This window comes from Bombina bombina, chromosome 6 (assembly GCF_027579735.1).
Source record: "Bombina bombina isolate aBomBom1 chromosome 6, aBomBom1.pri, whole genome shotgun sequence".
Classification (NCBI taxonomy): Eukaryota; Metazoa; Chordata; class Amphibia; order Anura; family Bombinatoridae; genus Bombina; species Bombina bombina.
The window spans coordinates 395655294-395672534 of NC_069504.1; the positions used below are offsets into that span (position 1 = coordinate 395655294).

The 17241-nt window shown below is 39.9% G+C and overlaps 1 protein-coding gene across 2 annotated transcripts in view; it reads left to right on the forward strand.

Moving 5' to 3' along the window:
- SH3PXD2B (SH3 and PX domains 2B) overlaps window positions 1-17241 on the forward strand; it is a 455707-nt gene that overhangs the window by 121652 nt on the left and 316814 nt on the right. The window lies entirely within an intron of this gene.

A 17241-nucleotide genomic window follows, 5' to 3' on the forward strand; every position in this document is an offset into this window, starting at 1 on the left:
TCTCTCTTTCTCTCTTTCTCTCTTTCTCTCTTTCTCTCTTTCTCTCTTTCTCTCTTTCTCTCTTTCTCTCTTTCTCTCTTTCTCTCTTTCTCTCTTTCTCTCTTTCTCTCTTTCTCTCTTTCTCTCTTTCTCTCTTTCTCTCTTTCTCTCTTTCTCTCTTTCTCTCTTTCTCTCTTTCTCTCTCCCTACGCTTTCCGGACTGTATTCTAAAATTGTTTCAGTGCACACAACACCGTTTTTTTTTTTTAAATTGACCTTCTCTATAAGTGAATGTAAATTTTGATGCTTAAGTGCCCGGTTTTTAAAAATTCAATTAAAAACAGGGGCACTTTAATTCATCAAAATTTATATTTCACTCCTGTTGTGAAAAAAACCTTACCTTTTAATCTTGACAGTTGCTCCAGCTTCCTCCACCCGTCTCTTCCTGGGTCTAAAATGAGGAATTCGGCTTCCTCCAATCATGGCATTGAACCAGATACTGATTCCCCCAGGGGAGAAAGCCGTGATTGGAGGATGACCTATCCATCAATTCTGACATCAGAAATGACTTGCAACGACCGGAGGAAGCTGGAGCTGCTGTCAAGTTTAAAAGGTAAGCATTTCTTCACAAGTGAAATGTAAAATTTTAATGAATTAAAGTGCCCCTGTTTTTAATCGAATTTTTAAAAACCGGGCACTTTAGCATCAAAATTTACATTCACTTTAAGCTTGCACATTTTATCCTCGCTGAATATACCAGTTACACAACTGTGAATTGTCAGTAATGGCTCCAAAAATATGTTAACCACCCGACTTTCTCTCCTTTTTTTTTTTTTTTGTTTAACTCTTTGAATTTCGCCTTTTTCCAGTCATATTTTTTTTCAGTGAGATAATGGTTTTATTATTTAGTTTTATTGAATTTACGCCAGTGGTTCCCAAACTTTTTCCAACGCCCCCTCCATTCCAACTCATTATCTGACCTCCCTATAAAAAAGACTGTTCAGAATAGCAGTGCACGACCCCTAATGTAAATAAAGACACAGTTCATTAAAGGGACATTTTGAACACTAAATGAAAACTATTCTTATATATTGTAAGTTTTTCTTCACCTCCCTCAAGTCATGAATGCCACCATGTTGAAATCTAGCTTTCACTACATTCAGCAGTGCTAATGTGTTTGCACATAAACAGCAATTCTCCTTCAGATACTTGCAGTGTAACCTAGTTTCCAAAATTACAGCACCCATGATTATAGTCAAATTTTAAATGAAACTTTAGTTTAATTAAATAAAAGTGTATTATCTTAATCTTGTGATACCAGTTTTTAAAAGTGTTTTGTCACTGTGCAAGATTATTATACCTCATTTAGTAATTCACTATCCAAAACTTGTTAATATGATGAATGGGCTTGATGAAGTTGTACAACAGCACCTATAAACAAACTTTATAGAGATTGTTTTCTACTAACCAGTGTGTCATATAGTGCAGACTACACAGGTTATTCATGATGACCACAGACTTAAGACTGGAAAACTATTGACTGACAACTGTGTGCAAAGCTATTCAGACAAGCACAATAGGTGGTTGCTATGTTTTCTGCTCACAGTAATTCTGAACTGTGTAGTTAATGTTAACAATTCATGCTAATGTACAGATCTGGTAAAAAAAAAAGCAAGTCTTTCATGCACGTGTCAGACAGCACAAGTTGCTAATAAACCTGAACTATCATGAATGCAAAGAGCAGTAAAGATTGTGAACTAAACTGCAATAATTATGCTTAGAAGGGCCCATTAGCATCCTCTTCCACTCTTTGCCTACTAGCACCCCTATGGTAATCCCTGTGCCCCCCTTCAGCGTCTTATGCCTGTTAGCACCCCTTAGGTAATCCAACTACTGCCCACTTTAGAAACCTCTGGCCTAGGCCATTGTATTTCTCAACTTATTCCAACAGTAAAGACTAAACAGGTGGATTTAATCTTTCTTGATTTGGACCTAGAAAAGGGGTACTATAGTAAATGGGTCCATGTGAATAGAGACATGAGGTGACCCCTGAATTGTTTTTGGAGCTAGCAGAATGGCTTTTCTGGATAAGATAATATGCCAAGATGTTAAAGGGACACTAAAGTCAAAATTAAACTTTCATGATTCAGATCGAGCATACAGTTTTAAAGGGACAGTCTACACCAGAATTTTTATTGTTTTAAAAGATAGATAATCCCTTTATTACTCATTCCCCAGTTTTGCATAACCAACACAGTTATATTTATATACTTTTTACCTCTGTGATTATCTTGTATCTAAGCCTCTGCAAACTGCCCCTTTATTTCAGTTCTTTTGACAGACTTGCAGTTTAGCCAATCAGTGCTAGCTCCCAGATAACTTCACGTGCATGAGCACAGTGTAATCTATATGAAAAACATGAACTAACACCCTCTAGTGGTGACTCCTAGGTTAAGCTTTCAACTAAGAATACCAAGAGAACAAAGCAAAATTGGTGATAAAAGTAAATTGGAAAATAGTTTAAAATTACATGCCCTATCTGAATCATGAAAGTTTATTTTGTACTAGACTGTCCCTTTAAGAGACTTCAACTTACTTCTATTATCTAATGATGCTAATTATGCAATTTACTGTGTTTCATGGTCCTTTAAGTTTGAGAAAAAAAATTCTACTTGAGTGGATGCTTAAACCTCCCTGTAAATGCAAAACATCAAAGAAAAAAGAAAACCAAAGTTATTTTACCATTTAATAATGCAGGAAAAACAGTTTATTTGCTGCAAAAAAAACAACTTTCCCTGTGTTTTTTTTTTTTTTTTAAATTAGCCATTTATATGTAGGGGGATTACATGGTGATATACATTTTTGCAGCTTAAATAATTAAAATGTTACAATATTCAACATTAGTTGATGAATATAGTTTTATTAAGAACGTTAATTTAAATATAGCCTAATTACCCAGTAATTTATGTATTTCTTAATTTATACTGTATTTTATTTTACTCTATGCCAAGCAGAAGCAGTCATTGGTCTGGATCAGTGATTCATTCTTAGTAAGCAATTTCCTGTCCTGAAATTCTGAGGCTAAATTACATCCAGGAAGCCACATTTTCCTAGTTCTGTCACTTCCTAATGCACTAAGAGACCAATATAGACAGGGTATTATCTTCGGAAATCACACAATAATTGTCTCACTGCTATATCACATTCAGCCAACAGAAAACATTTTAAATAGAGAGAGAAAAATATTTACATCTTCTTGAGCTTCCTTTACTTAAAGGAATATTCTAGCCAAAATTAGAATCCACGTGGGTGCATTTCAGTTTTTGATAGAAGCATTTTTGTTATATACGTGTATTAACAAAAATGCTTCTAAAAAAAGATATAGCTGTTTTAACTGTGTATTTAAATATGCACCGTGCACCAGCATTTTAAACACAGCACTTGCTCAGAGGGCCTAAGATGCTTGTACCATCTGGTAATGACTCAATTTGTTAATTGCTGACATGAAGCAAGCCCACTGGCCCTCTGAGCAGCTGCAGTATTTAAAATGCTGTTGCACTGAGAATATCTAGCTATACTTCACATGCACGTGCAGAGAAAAATGACACCACTAAAACAGTGATAAGTTTTAATAGAAGCATTTTTGCCGATACATTTATATTGCAAATATGTTTCTATTCAAAGATGTAATAGAAAACATGTGCCGTTAATTTTTGATTGGAGTGTCCCTTTAAAGGGATATGAAACCCACATTTTGTATTTCATGATTCAGATAGAGCATGCAATTTTAAGCAACTTTCTAATTTACTACTTTTATTAAATTTTCTTTGTTCTCTTGGTATATCTTTATTTAAAAGCAGGAATGTAAGCTTAGGAGGCGGCACATTTTTGGTTTAGCACCTGGGTAGTGCTTGGTGAGCCAGCAATCAGCAAGCGCTACCCAGGGTCTCTGTCGCTCTCGCTCTCTCTCTCTCTCGCTCGCTCTTTAGCACTGTTAAAGAGGTTAGGCTTTGACACCCACTGAAAGGGGCTAAGAAAGACCCATTGCACAAACAGAAGCAAGCAGTCTGTTGATATGGGTCTACATCTGATTCTTTGGGGCTTGGTTAAGAGTCTGAAAATTAGCACATTATTTAAAAACAAAATAAGCAAAACTATACATCTAGTGTACAATGTCCCTTTAAGTGTGATGATAGTGCACAACATTGAAACTTTTCTAGGGCTATCAAAGCCATGAACATCAAAGCCACGGATGTTTTATAATTAAGAAAACCAGCAGACTAGATAGATGAGTTTAACATTTTTTGGAACTGTCATTTTATAAATGTCTAGAATGTGAGAATCTGTTCAGCATTCACTTAGGCTTTGCTAATTTGAGATGATGATGAACATGTTCACTGACAAATAAAAATTGAAGAGTTGTAATTCCAATGAATATTATCACAGTTTTAAAGGGGTAGTCTATTAAAAATGTAACTTTTGTGATTCAGATAGAGCAGGGGTCGCCAACCTTTCGGACCTCAGGGACCACTAAACTCACAATTTTGAATCCCGTGGACCACTAACATGTTTTTGTTTTAAAAAGGTACAAATCTCTATAATGCGTGCGTGTGTGTGTGTCTCTCCTTACACTTGTATCCTGAATCATGGCGTTTTCAGCCATTATGTTCTAAACAGTAAGATCCGGCCCCCCTGTGATGTGGAGAGGGAAGGAGTAAGGAGAGAGAAGGATATCTAACCATACCCAGGTTGCACTGAAGCAAACATTTGAACTGATGGTCTCAAAATAACTATTCTGGATGGCACTCCCCTTGGTTCAGGGTTAATCCATTTCAAATCAGCACCCCTAACCCTGACTGTGGGAGTCCTTCATTCCGAACAGTTGCCGTTTGATGTCATTCATTCCCCAGCACAGCCTGTTATCCTTGGTCTTCCTTGGCTTCGTATACACAATCCACAGTTGGACAGTGAGGGACAGTTAGCCTCCTGGGGTACCTCCTGCTTCCACTCCTGCCTTGCTAAGGTTACACCTCTACTCTGCTTCGCCATAAACAGTCTACAGACCCCATCAAGCCTTCCCTCATTATATGCGGATTTCACAGGTGTGTTTGAAAAGAAAGCAGCTGATGTGTTGCCAACCCACCGTCCCTACGACTGCAAAATTGACCTCTTTCCCGGAGCCCCACTTCCTAAAGGGAGGACTCTCCAAAGCTGAAACCAAGTCCATGGAGGAGTATATTCAAGAGAACCTAGCTAAAGGTTTCATTTGCCCTTCCTTCTCTCCTGCCAGGGCTGGTTTATTTTTCGTCAGTAAGAAGGATGTTGGGCTCAGACCCTGTATTGACTACAGGGCCTTAAACAACATCACTATCAAGAATTGCTATCCCATTCCTTTGATCACTGAACTTTGTGATTCACTTCAGAATGCTCGCTACTTCACCAAGCTGGACCTACGTGGGGCGTACAATCTGATTCTTATCTTCCCAGGGCATGAATGGAAGACCGCCATCAACACAAGATCAGGGCATTACGAATACCTTGTAATGCCCTTTGGGCTGTGTAATGCCCCTGCAGTCTTCCAGGCATTTGTCAACGATGTCTTCCTTGACCTCCTCAATCACACTGTCATCGTCTATCTGGATGATATTCTTATTTTCTCCTTCACCCTGGAGGAGCATCATGAACACGTGAGATAGGTACTTCTACAATTCTCTGGTGGCCAAACTGGAAAAATGTGAGTTCGATCAAGTTCAGATCCAGTTACTTGGCTATGTGATCTCAAAGGAGGGTTTTGTCATGGTTCCTCCTAAGCTCACCGCAGTTCTGGAATGGCCTCAGCCCACTTCCTTAAAGGAACTACAGAGATTCTTGGGGTTCTCCAATTATTACCACAAGTTTATAAAGAACTTTTCCCAAATAGTCACTCCACTCACTGAGTTGACAAAACAGAACAAAGACTGTAAAAATTGGCCTCCTGAAGCCATAAATGCCTTCTCTCGTCTAAAAAAAGACTTTTTGTTCTGCTCCTATGCGCCGCCATCCTGATCCTGACCTGCAGTTCACTTTAGAGGTTGATGCCTCTGAGATAGGAGCGGGAGCCGTCTTAACCCAAAGGGATCCTTCAACATCCAAGTTGCACCCTGTAGCCTTTTTCTCTAAATGCTTTACTCCTGCTGAGAGGAATTATGTTGTGGGTAATCGTGAACTCTTAGCCATTAAGATGGCCCTTACTGAATGGCGTCATTGACTAGAAGGTACCGCCAATCCCATTCAGATTCTCACTGACCACAAGAATCTGACGTACTTAGAGACTGCTCATCGACCTAATCCTCGACAGGCCAGGTGGGCCTTGTTCATTTCCCGTTTTAACTTTGTGGTCTCTTATCTTCCTGGGACCAAAAACAAAAAGGCTGATGCCCTTTCTCGTCGGTTTCCTCAGTCTGATTCCTCTATAGCAGGGGTCAGGGCTGTCTTTAACACAGGGCAAAAGGGGCAGCTGCCCAGGGCCCAGTCTCTGATGAGGGGCCCAAGAGTCCTAAAAAATTTTTTTTTTTTTTAAGGTTCATACCATCCTGCTGATGTGACATGGGGAACACACACATTCAGTCCTAATACTGTCACAATCAAAAGTACTCTGCATATATATATATATATTTAAACTGTGCCAGACCGTGCCTGTGTCATGTGACATGCCAAGCTATTGCCACGTGCTGTTTTAGATGTGCACTGTGCAGCACTGAATGCAAAGCCCTAACTCGGCATCCAGCCATTTCCACTGCATCAGAAAAGGTCCTACTGGGGTTACCACTGTTACCAGGTAACTGCTCAGGTTGTGGGGATTGTTTCTGGGTAGGGCTGACTCTAGGTGCATGCAGCAGAAAGCTGGAGCGGCAGGCACGTGAGGATTTGAGCATCTGTGCAGCTGCATACACTGCTCTCTTCAGTCTTGAGGCTGTGTGACTCATCTCACACTGTATCCATGCAGCCTTGGACAGACAGCATCCAGTCTACTGGTCCCCTTAGCCATGCTCTTTCTGCTGTGGCCCTAAGATCAACTAACTGAAGTTTGCTAGGGGAACAGTGCTTTGTAGAAAAGTGTCAGTGGGAAGTATAAGTGAGTGCACACACGCCCCTCCCCATGCAGCATTGTCTAGTGCAGGGTGAGAGGGAACTTGTTCCTAGCAAAGAAGCGACATGTGCTGCTGTGGCTGATGTATAGTGTCATGCTGATACTTCACACATTAATGTAAGGTTTATTTTTATAGTTTTTATTTTATCTCTGTCTCACATTTTACAGCTTACCATAGTAGTTCTGCTGTTCCAGTCAGTAAACTTATATTTGTCTGCACCTCCATGCTTCCTCCTCAGTCTTTACCTTACTTTGCTCCTGTTGGCTGCCCTAAATCTCTTTAACCAGCTAACCTCACACCAGAATCACATTCAAAAGAATATTAAATGAATCCACAGTGTAGGAACTTATATATGTATTTACTTATTAGTACTGCTTAGGCCCAGTTTCACATATTGCAATTTATTTCATTTTTTTTAAATGATTAGCCCAGCAGTGGATGATCCACTGGACTAATAATTAAAAAAAAAAATTGATTTAGTTGTTTTTTGGGATGTTGGGGTGGAGAGCGAAATTGCATGGGGTGGGGGCCCCAAGAAATGTTTTGCCCAGGGTCCAGTCAATATTAAAGATGGCCCTGGCAGGGGTCGCCAACCTTTCGGACCTCAGGGACCACTAAACTCACAATTTTGAATCCCGTGGACCACTAACATGATTTTTTTTTTAAAAGGTACAAATCTCTATAATGCGTGCGTGTGTGTGTGTGTCTCCTTACACTTGTATCCTGAATCATGGCGTTTTCAGCCATTATGTTCTAAACAGTAAGATCCGGCCCCCTGTGATGTGGAGAGGGAAGGAGTAAGGAGAGAGAAGGATATCTAATCATACCCAGGTTGCACTGAAGCAAACATTTGAACTGATGGATACGGGACCTGCTATTTAAAGATGTACAACACTTACCTCATTTGATTGTGGTCACTTCTAGTAAGTGGGCATTTTTTTACACATATATGTGGATATCATTGTAAGAACCTCGCATCAGATCTACAGTGAAATTTTCATATGCCTGATACAGTTATTTGTTGTTTTGAACATTGGGTTGGCAAGGACATTAACCAGCTCTAATGTTTTAAAAATATTTGTCAAAGAAGCATTTATTATTAAAACTAGAATCAACTTTAAGGATTGTGATTAATCTTTTGTTTAACCCCTTAATGACCGGACCATTTTTCAATTTTCTTACCCTTAATGACAATGGCTATTTTTACATTTCTGCAGTGTTTGTGTTTAGCTGTAATTTTCCTCTTACTCATTTACTGTACCCACACATATTATATACCATTTTTCTCGCCATTAAATGGACTTTCTAAAGATACCATTATTTTCATCATGTCTTATAATTTACTAAAAAAAAAATTGATAAAATATGAGGAAAAAATGGAAAAAAACACACTTTTTCTAACTTTGACCCCCAAAATCTGTTACACATCTACAATCACCAAAAAACACCCATGCTAAATCGTTTCTAAATTTTGTCCTGAGTTTAGAAATACCCAATGTTTACATGTTCTTAGCTTTTTTTGCAAGTTATAGGGCCATAAATACAAGTAGCACTTCGCTATTTCCAAACCACTTTTTTTCAAAATTAGCGCTAGTTACATTGGAACCCTGATATCTGTCAGGAATACCTGAATATCCCTTGACATGTATATATTTTTTGTTTGAAGACAACCCAAAGTATTGATCTAGGCCCATTTTGGTATATTTCATGCCACCATTTCACCGCCAAATGCAATAAAAAAAAAAAAAGTTCACTTTTTCACAAAATTTGTCACAAACTTTAGGTTTCCCACTGAAATTATTTACAAACAGCTTCTGCAATTATGGCACAAATGGTTGTGAATGCTTCTCTGGGATCCCTTTTTTTCAGAAATAGCAGACATATATGGCTTTGGGGTTGCTTTTTGGTAATTAGAAGGCTGCTAAATGCCGCTGCGCACCACACGTGTTTTATGCCCAGAAGTGAAGGGGTTAATTAGGGAGCTTGTAGGTTTAATTTTAGCTTTAGTGTAGTGTAGTAGACAACCCCAAGTATTGATCTAGGCCCATTTTGGTATATTTTATGCCACGATTTCACCGCCAAATGCAAGCAAATAAAAAAAAAAACTTTACATTTTTCACAATTTTAGGTTTCTCACCGAAATGATTTACAAACAGCTTGTGCTATTATGGCAGAAATTGTTGTAAAAGCTTCTCTGGGATCCGCTTTGTTCAGAAATAGCAGACTTATATGGCTTTGGCGTTGCTTTTTGGTAATTAGAAGGCTGCTAAATGCTGCTGCGCACCACACGTTAATTATGCCCAGCAGTGAAGGGGTTAAATTAGGTAGCTTGTAGGGAGCTTGCAGGGTTAATTTTAGAGATCAGCCTCCCACCTGACACATCTCACCCCCTGATCCCTCCCAAACAGCTCTCTTCCCTCCCCCACCCCACAATTGTTCCCGCCATCTTAAGTACTGGCAGAAAGTCTGCCAGTACTAAATAAAATAGTTTTTTTTGTTTTTTAAATAAAAATAATAAAATATTTTAGCTGTGATGGACCCCTGCCTTAGCCCCAACCTCCCTGATCCCCCCTCCAGCTCTCTAACCCTCTCCCCTACCTAAATAACCCTCTCCCCTACCTAATTACCGCCATCTTGGGTACTGGCAGCTGTCTGCCAGTACCCAGATTGGCCCCAAAAAGTATTTTTATTTTATTTTTAACTTAAAAACTATTTCTGTAGTGTAGCAGACCCCCACAATACCCCCACCCCCTCCATATCGAGGCATCACTGCAATACCCTCAGAGCTGCTGGAAGCATTTGTGATCGCTTCCAGCACTCTGTTAGACAACTGACGTACCAGGTACGTCCATTGTTATTAACTGTTAGTTTTTGCATGACGTACGTCGGTTGTCATTAAGGGGTTAAGTTTCTATTTGTTTATATTTATATTTATTCATTTTAGACAGTCACTTTTATGAGACAACTATCTCTTTTAATTTAATCACATTACTATATCTCAGTAGAATTTTGGGCTAAGAACATTTTCTTTTTTATTCTTTTGATTGGAACTAATACTCTTATAACTTAATAGAGCGCTTTTTCCACCATTCTTATACATACTTCAGTTTTACAAATTTGGACATCAGATACTGTTGGGTGGGGACAAGGTTTTTTTCTATGTTCAGGTATTAGGCAGCCTTTTCTCATTTATACTGTACAGGCTATACTGTCCCAGGGTCTTTAACTTAGCGCTTATTTAATTTCACTTTTCTCTTGATATATATATATATATACACACACACACACATACTGTAAACAACTAGCATAACCATAGCTAAGTTTACATTATGTATATATTTACACATTTATAAGAATTATTTTTTTTAATTAACTAACTGAATGACAGAATAGAGAGAATACTTCCAAATGACAGATGAAGAGTGAGTGCCAACTTTTGAACTGGAAACAGAGAGACATAAATTAGGGAAAAAAGAAATGTTTAAAAGGACCACAAGACTTCCAAGTTACCTCCCCAGTTAGGAATTATTTAAAACTGCTTATGATCATGGACAGATATTGAAGTCATAAATTAAGTTTATATCAGAACCCTCTCAATATGGATGTGAGCTAACCACGACTGATGTTACTAGCAATTACTATAATACTGGTGGGATATGGCTGATCTGCTGGATGGCAATTACTGAAATTCAGGTGGAATGGCTTTGTGCGCAGGTAAATTATTAGAATGAAAAATAATAAATATTTAATTTAAAAAAAAGAAGACGGAGGGGAGGAAGACAAACAGTGATTTAAGTCCATCTGAAGGAATTAGGAAAACTACTACAAAGAGACAGGTAAAGGGAAGAAAATAAATTAAATATAAGAGAGAATTATTTATTTAAAGATTTTCTTTTTTTATATACTTTAATTTCACTATTTCAAGCCAAGACTATACCAACCTCTGCTGGCTTTATAATGTTAGCATCTTCCTCTGAGTAGTGTGCCGGGCGGGAGGAGTTAAAAATACAATCTAGCTACGCAAGTTGCGCAGTACTACGCAACGTGCATAAGGAGATTGTAATTTAACTCCTCCTCTGTCGGTTTTCACTGATGTAGGGAGTTGCGGCACGATGGCGGGTGACACAATCAGAGCAGACTAATTCCTGCACGATGGTGTCAAGGACCACCAACATCTTCTCGTGGACCACCAGTGGTCCATGGACCACTGGTTGGCGACCGCTAAGATAGAGCATGCAATTTCAAGCAACTTTCTAATTTACTCCTATTATCAATTTTTCTTCATTCTTTTGGTATCTTAATTTGAAAAAGTAAGAATGTAAGCTTAGGAGCCGGCCCATTTTTTTTTCTTATAAACAAGCTTTATTGAGAATAGAGACATAACATAATAAAAATCTGTCAAACAAAAGACACTATGCATGACTCAGTTTTACAATGCAACATAAATCACACAATGTCTGTTACATAACAATGCATAATGGTATTCTTTAAACATAAGATTATTAAATTCGAGCACGATACTCTATTTAAAATAAAAGGAAAGGATGTGAAGTCCATTACAATGAGCTTGTTATGGCGATTTTACATCTTAAAACAAACTAAATTGTTAATGACATTGACCAAGAATTAATAGTATGGGGAGCAACCCTTGTCCAGCATTCTATAGGTAATCTCCCTAGAGAGAGCAAAAGGGGAAGTGGGTGACCCAACTCAAGGGCGGCGGAAGAGAGGCAGAGGCCCCAGTCTGCAAGGGTAGAGGCAGAGAGAGAGAAGGACAGCCATATGAGAGGGAAGATCCGCTGATGCAGTTATGGCTCCCTACCCTCCCATGTACATAACATCATTTTGTGTGTCACTATCCTACCAGTCCTCATGTAGTGATATCTCTCCAACCAGAGCATGTCCCCAACCTGGCCTTCCACTCACACAGACCTGGGATTTGCTGCAATTTCCAAAAATTGGGCATAAGTCCCTTGGCCACATTTAACATAAAAAGGAGCAGTCGGTATTTGACGTTGCACAATTTCTTGGGAAGTCCATGGTTTAACAGCTCGGGCTGGGAGGTAGAATGACCTTCAGCACTCTACTCATTTCTACAAATATCGCTTCCCAAAATGGTCGGATCAACAGGCATGTCCACCAAATGTGAAGTATGGAACCCTCCTCTCTACAGCCTCTCCAGCACTCCCCACTTGCATGAGGAAACGTATGCTTTAGGAGACGGTCCATTTTTTATTCAGGCACTTATCAGCAAGCACTACCCTGGTGCTGAACCAGAAATGGTCCAGCTCCTAAGCTTAAAATCTTGATTTTTTTAAAAATAAAGATAGCAAGAGAACAAAGAAGAAGAGTAAATTAGAAAGTTGTTTAAAATTGCCTGCTCTATCTGAATCATGAAAGTTTAATTTTGACTAGACTATCCCTTTAAGTAATTTGTGTTATCTTAAATGGTTCATATAGAGCATGCAAATTTTAAAAGGCTTTTCAATTTACTTCAATGGATACAGTTTCTTCATTGTATTTGTATTCTTTGTTGAAAAGTACCCCTAGGTCTTTTAAGTCAGAGCAAGTGGATTTGTGTTGCTAAATAGGTATGTGTTTTATACTTTATTACAATGCTTCCCAAACTAATCAATTCAGCATTGAGACAATCTTTTAGGCATCAAAACTAAAACCCTAGAACTATAAAATTTGTAGTATTTTACAAGGGAGTTGACATTTAAATTTGAAGACTGCACTTTCCACAGACAAACCACAGAATGCAATTAGAGGTACAGAGAATCAGAAAGTGTTTTCTATTTTACCAGTCCAGCACTGCCATGAATTTACCTCTTGATCCTTCCAACATATTGCAATTATCATGGTTTCAGATCTAATGCAAAATGTGCAAATGTAAATAAAGAGAAATTTTACCACAGCTGTGTAATGTATGTACACGGATTACTGACCATAAAAACAACCTCCAGTGTGAACACTTGAAGAAACCAGACATGCACTTACGACAAGGATGTGTCATCGCAGATACAACTTATCTGACACTTTTTTATCAGTCCAAACACCTAAAACAAAGTTGGAAATTCCATCTTTTAAATGGTGACTCAGTGTCCGTAATCCTCTCCTTCACCTGAGCATTTTATGAGCCCTTCTTTCCCCTCCAACCTGTCAATAGCCGTTTTAAAACCCTCTTTGAACTGTAATAAATTATTTTTTCAAAGCAGATAGGTTATTAATGATACATTAATTGAGAATCCACCTTAAATGAGTAAATGACTAGAGAGACAAGGTAGAGGGAGACACTAGATTTTGCACATTATATTTTTATCTTATGTAACCTCAGTCCTTGTCGATTTTCCACTCCATGTTATTAAATTGTATAAAACAAATATACCATTTGTGCTGGTTTGTTTTTGGAGATATTCCACATTATAAACCATGTGACACCAATCTCCACCTACTTTCTACCCCATGTAATACAAATTGTAAAAAAAAAAAAATCTTTACCATTTGTTTGTGCTACACTTGTGCTGACTTGTGTTGCAAAAACAAATACTGTATTTCTTCTATAAAGGTAAGACGAGTTCACGGATTCATCCTTTACTTGTGGGATATTATCCTCCTGCTAACAGGAAGTGGCAAAGAGCACCACAGCAGAGCTGTCTATATAGCTCCTCCCTTAGCTCCACCCCACAGTCATTCTCTTTGCCTACTCTAAGTACTAGGAAGGGTAAAATGAAAGTGGGGATAAAATATTAGTTTTTAATTTCTTTAAGCAAGAATTTATTTTAAATGGTACCAGTGTTTACTATTTACTCTCAGGCAGCAGATGGATGAATATTGCCGCCTGGAGGATGATGATCTTAGCATTTGTAACTAATATCCATTGCTGTTCCCACAGAGGCTGAGGAGTACAGGAAACTTCAGTGTCAGGAACGGTTTCATGCTATGCAGCAGTGAGGTATGTTCAGTCATATTTTTCTGGAGAGACTGTGTATTTCAGAAAGGCTGACATTATACCCAGGAGGGTAAGGGTAAGCAGTAATCCTAGAGCTAAAACAAGGGCATTACTTGGCTTGCATATGGGGCCAATTACACAGATTCCTAGAGGTTCCTGCCTACACAGATGTTTTTCCGGTCCCTAAGAAAATTTCAGAAATTGTTACTAAGGAGTGGGATAGACCAGGTATTCCGTTCGCTCCCCTTCTTACTTTTAAGAAAATGTTTCCCATATCATACGCCGTGCGGGACTCGTGGCAGACGGTCCCTAAGGTGGAGGGAGCTATTTCTACCCTGGCTAAGCATACAACTATACCTATTGAGGACAGTTGTGCTTTCAAAGATCCTATGGATAAAAAATTAGAGGGTCTTCTGAAGAAAATATTTGTTGTTCAAGGTTTTCTTCTCCAACCTATAGCGTGCGTTGTTCCTGTAACTACTGCAGCGTCCTTTTGGTTCGAGGCTCTGGAAGAGGATCTTCAGGTTGAGACCCTATTAGATGATATTCTGGATAGAATTAGGGCTCTCAAGCTAGCTAATTCTTTCATTACAAATGCCGCTTTTCAATTGGCTAAATTAGCGGCGAAGAATTCAGGTTTTGCCATTTTAGCGTGTAGAGCGTTATGGCTTAAGTCCTGGTCTGCTGATGTGTCATCAAAAGCTAAGCTTTTAGCTATCCCTTTCAAGGGTAAGACCTTATTGGAGCCTAAACTGAAAGAGATCATTTCAGACATCACTGGAGGGAAAGGCCATGCCCTTCCTCAGGATAAGACGAATAAGATGAGGACCAAACAAAATAATTTTCGTTCCTTTCGAAACTTCAGAGGTGGTCCCTCTACCTCTTCCCCTGCCGCAAAGCAAGAGGGGAATTTTGCTCAATCCAAGTCAGTCTGGAAACCTAACCAGACTTGGAACAAGGGTAAACAGGCCAAGAAGGCCGCTGCTGCCACCAAGACAGCATGAAGGTGTAGCCCCCGATCTGGGACCAGATCTAGTAGGGGGCAGACTTTCTCTCTTTGCTCAGGCTTGGGCAAGAGACGTTCAGGACTCCTGGGCTTTAGAAATAGTAACCCAGGGGTATCTTCTAGATTTCAAAGATTCTCCCCCAAGGGGGAGATTCCATCTTTCTCAATTGTCTGTAAACCAGACAAAAAGAGAGGCATTCTTACGCTGTGTAGAAGGCCTATATACCATGGGAGTGATCTGCCCAGTTCCCAAAACAGAACAGGGGCAAGGGTTCTACTCCAATCTGTTTGCGGTTCCCAAAAAAAGAGGGAACCTTCAAACCAATTTTGGATCTCAAGATCCTAAACAAATTCCTCAGAGTCCCATCCTTCAAGATGGAGACCATACGGACTATTTTGTCATTGATCCTGGAGGGTCAATATATGACCACCGTGGACTTAAAGGATGCGTATCTACACATTCCTATCCACAAAGATCATCACCAGTTCCTCAGGTTCGCCTTTCTGGACAAGCATTACCAGTTTGTGGCTCTTCCCTTCGGGTTGGCCACGGCTCCCAGAATTTTCACAAAGGTGCTAGGGTCCCTTCTGGCGGTTCTAAGACCGCGGGGCATAGCTGTGACGCCTTATCTGGATGATATCTTAATCCAGGCATCAACTTTACAACTAGCCAAGTCTCACACGGACATAGTGTTGGCTTTTCTAAGATCTCACGGGTGGAAGGTGAACGTAAAAAAGAGTTCACTTATCCCTCTCACAAGAGTTCCTTTCCTGGGAACTCTGATAGATTCAGTGGACATGAAAAATTTTGTGACGGAGGTCAGGAAATCAAAAATTTTATCCATCTGCCGAGCTCTTCATTCCATTCCTCGCCCGTCAGTGGCTCTGTGTATGGAGGTAATCGGTTTAATGGTAGCGGCAATGGACATAGTTCCGTTTGCTCGCTTGCATCTCCGACCACTGCAACTTTGCATGCTCAAACAGTGGAATGGGGATCATGCAGATTTATCTCCTCAGATAAATCTGGACCAAGAGACCAGAGACTCTCTTCTTTGGTGGTTGTCACAGGATCATCTGTCCAAGGGAATGTGTTTCCGCAGGCCAGCGTGGGTCATAGTGACGACGGATGCCAGCCTATTGGGCTGGGGTGCAGTCTGGAGTTCCCTGAAAGCACAGGGATTGTGGGCTCAGGAGGAGGCTCTCCTCCAGATTAAATATTCTAGAACTGAGAGTGATATTCAACGCGCTTCAGGCGTGGCCTCAGCTGGCGTCGGCCGGATTCATAAGATTCCAGTCGGACAATATCACGACTGTAGCATATATCAATCATCAGGGGGGAACAAAGAGTTCTCTAGAGATGATAGAGGTTACCAAAATAATTCAATGGGCAGAGACTCACTCTTGCCATCTATCAGCAATCTATATCCCAGGAGTGGAGAACTGGGAAGCGGATTTTCTAAGTCGTCAGACTTTTCATCCGGGGGAGTGGGAACTCCATCCGGAGGTGTTTGCACAATTGATTCAGCAATGGGGCACACCAGAATTGGATCTGATGGTGTCTCGTCAGAATGCCAAACTTCCTTGTTACGGGTCCAGGTCAAGGGATCCTCGGGAAGTACTGATAGATGCTCTAGCAGTACCCTGGTCGTTCAACCTGGCTTTCCACCTTTTCCTCTCCTTCCTCGTTGGATTGCCAGAATTAAACAGGAGAGAGCTTCGGTGATTTTGATAGCACCTGCGTGGTCACGCAGGACTTGGTATGCAGACCTGGTGGACATGTCATCTCTTCCACCACGGACCTTGAATCAGGACCTTCTGATTCAAGGTCCGTTCCAGCATCCAAATCTAGTTTCTCTGCGACTAACTGCTTGGAGATTGAACGCTTGATCTTATCCAAGCGGGGGTTCACTGAGTCGGTCATAGATACCTTGATTCAGGCTCGAAAGCCTGTCACCAGGAAAATTTATCATAAGATATGGCGTAAATATCTTTATTGGTGCAAATCCAAAGGCTACTCATGGAGTAAGATCAGGATTCATAGGATTTTGTCCTTTCTCCAAGAAGGATTGGAGAAGGGGCTATCAGCTAGTTCCTTAAACAGACAGATATCTGCTTTATCAATTCTACTGCACAAACGTCTGGCCGATGTTCCAGACGTTCAGTCGTTCTGTCAG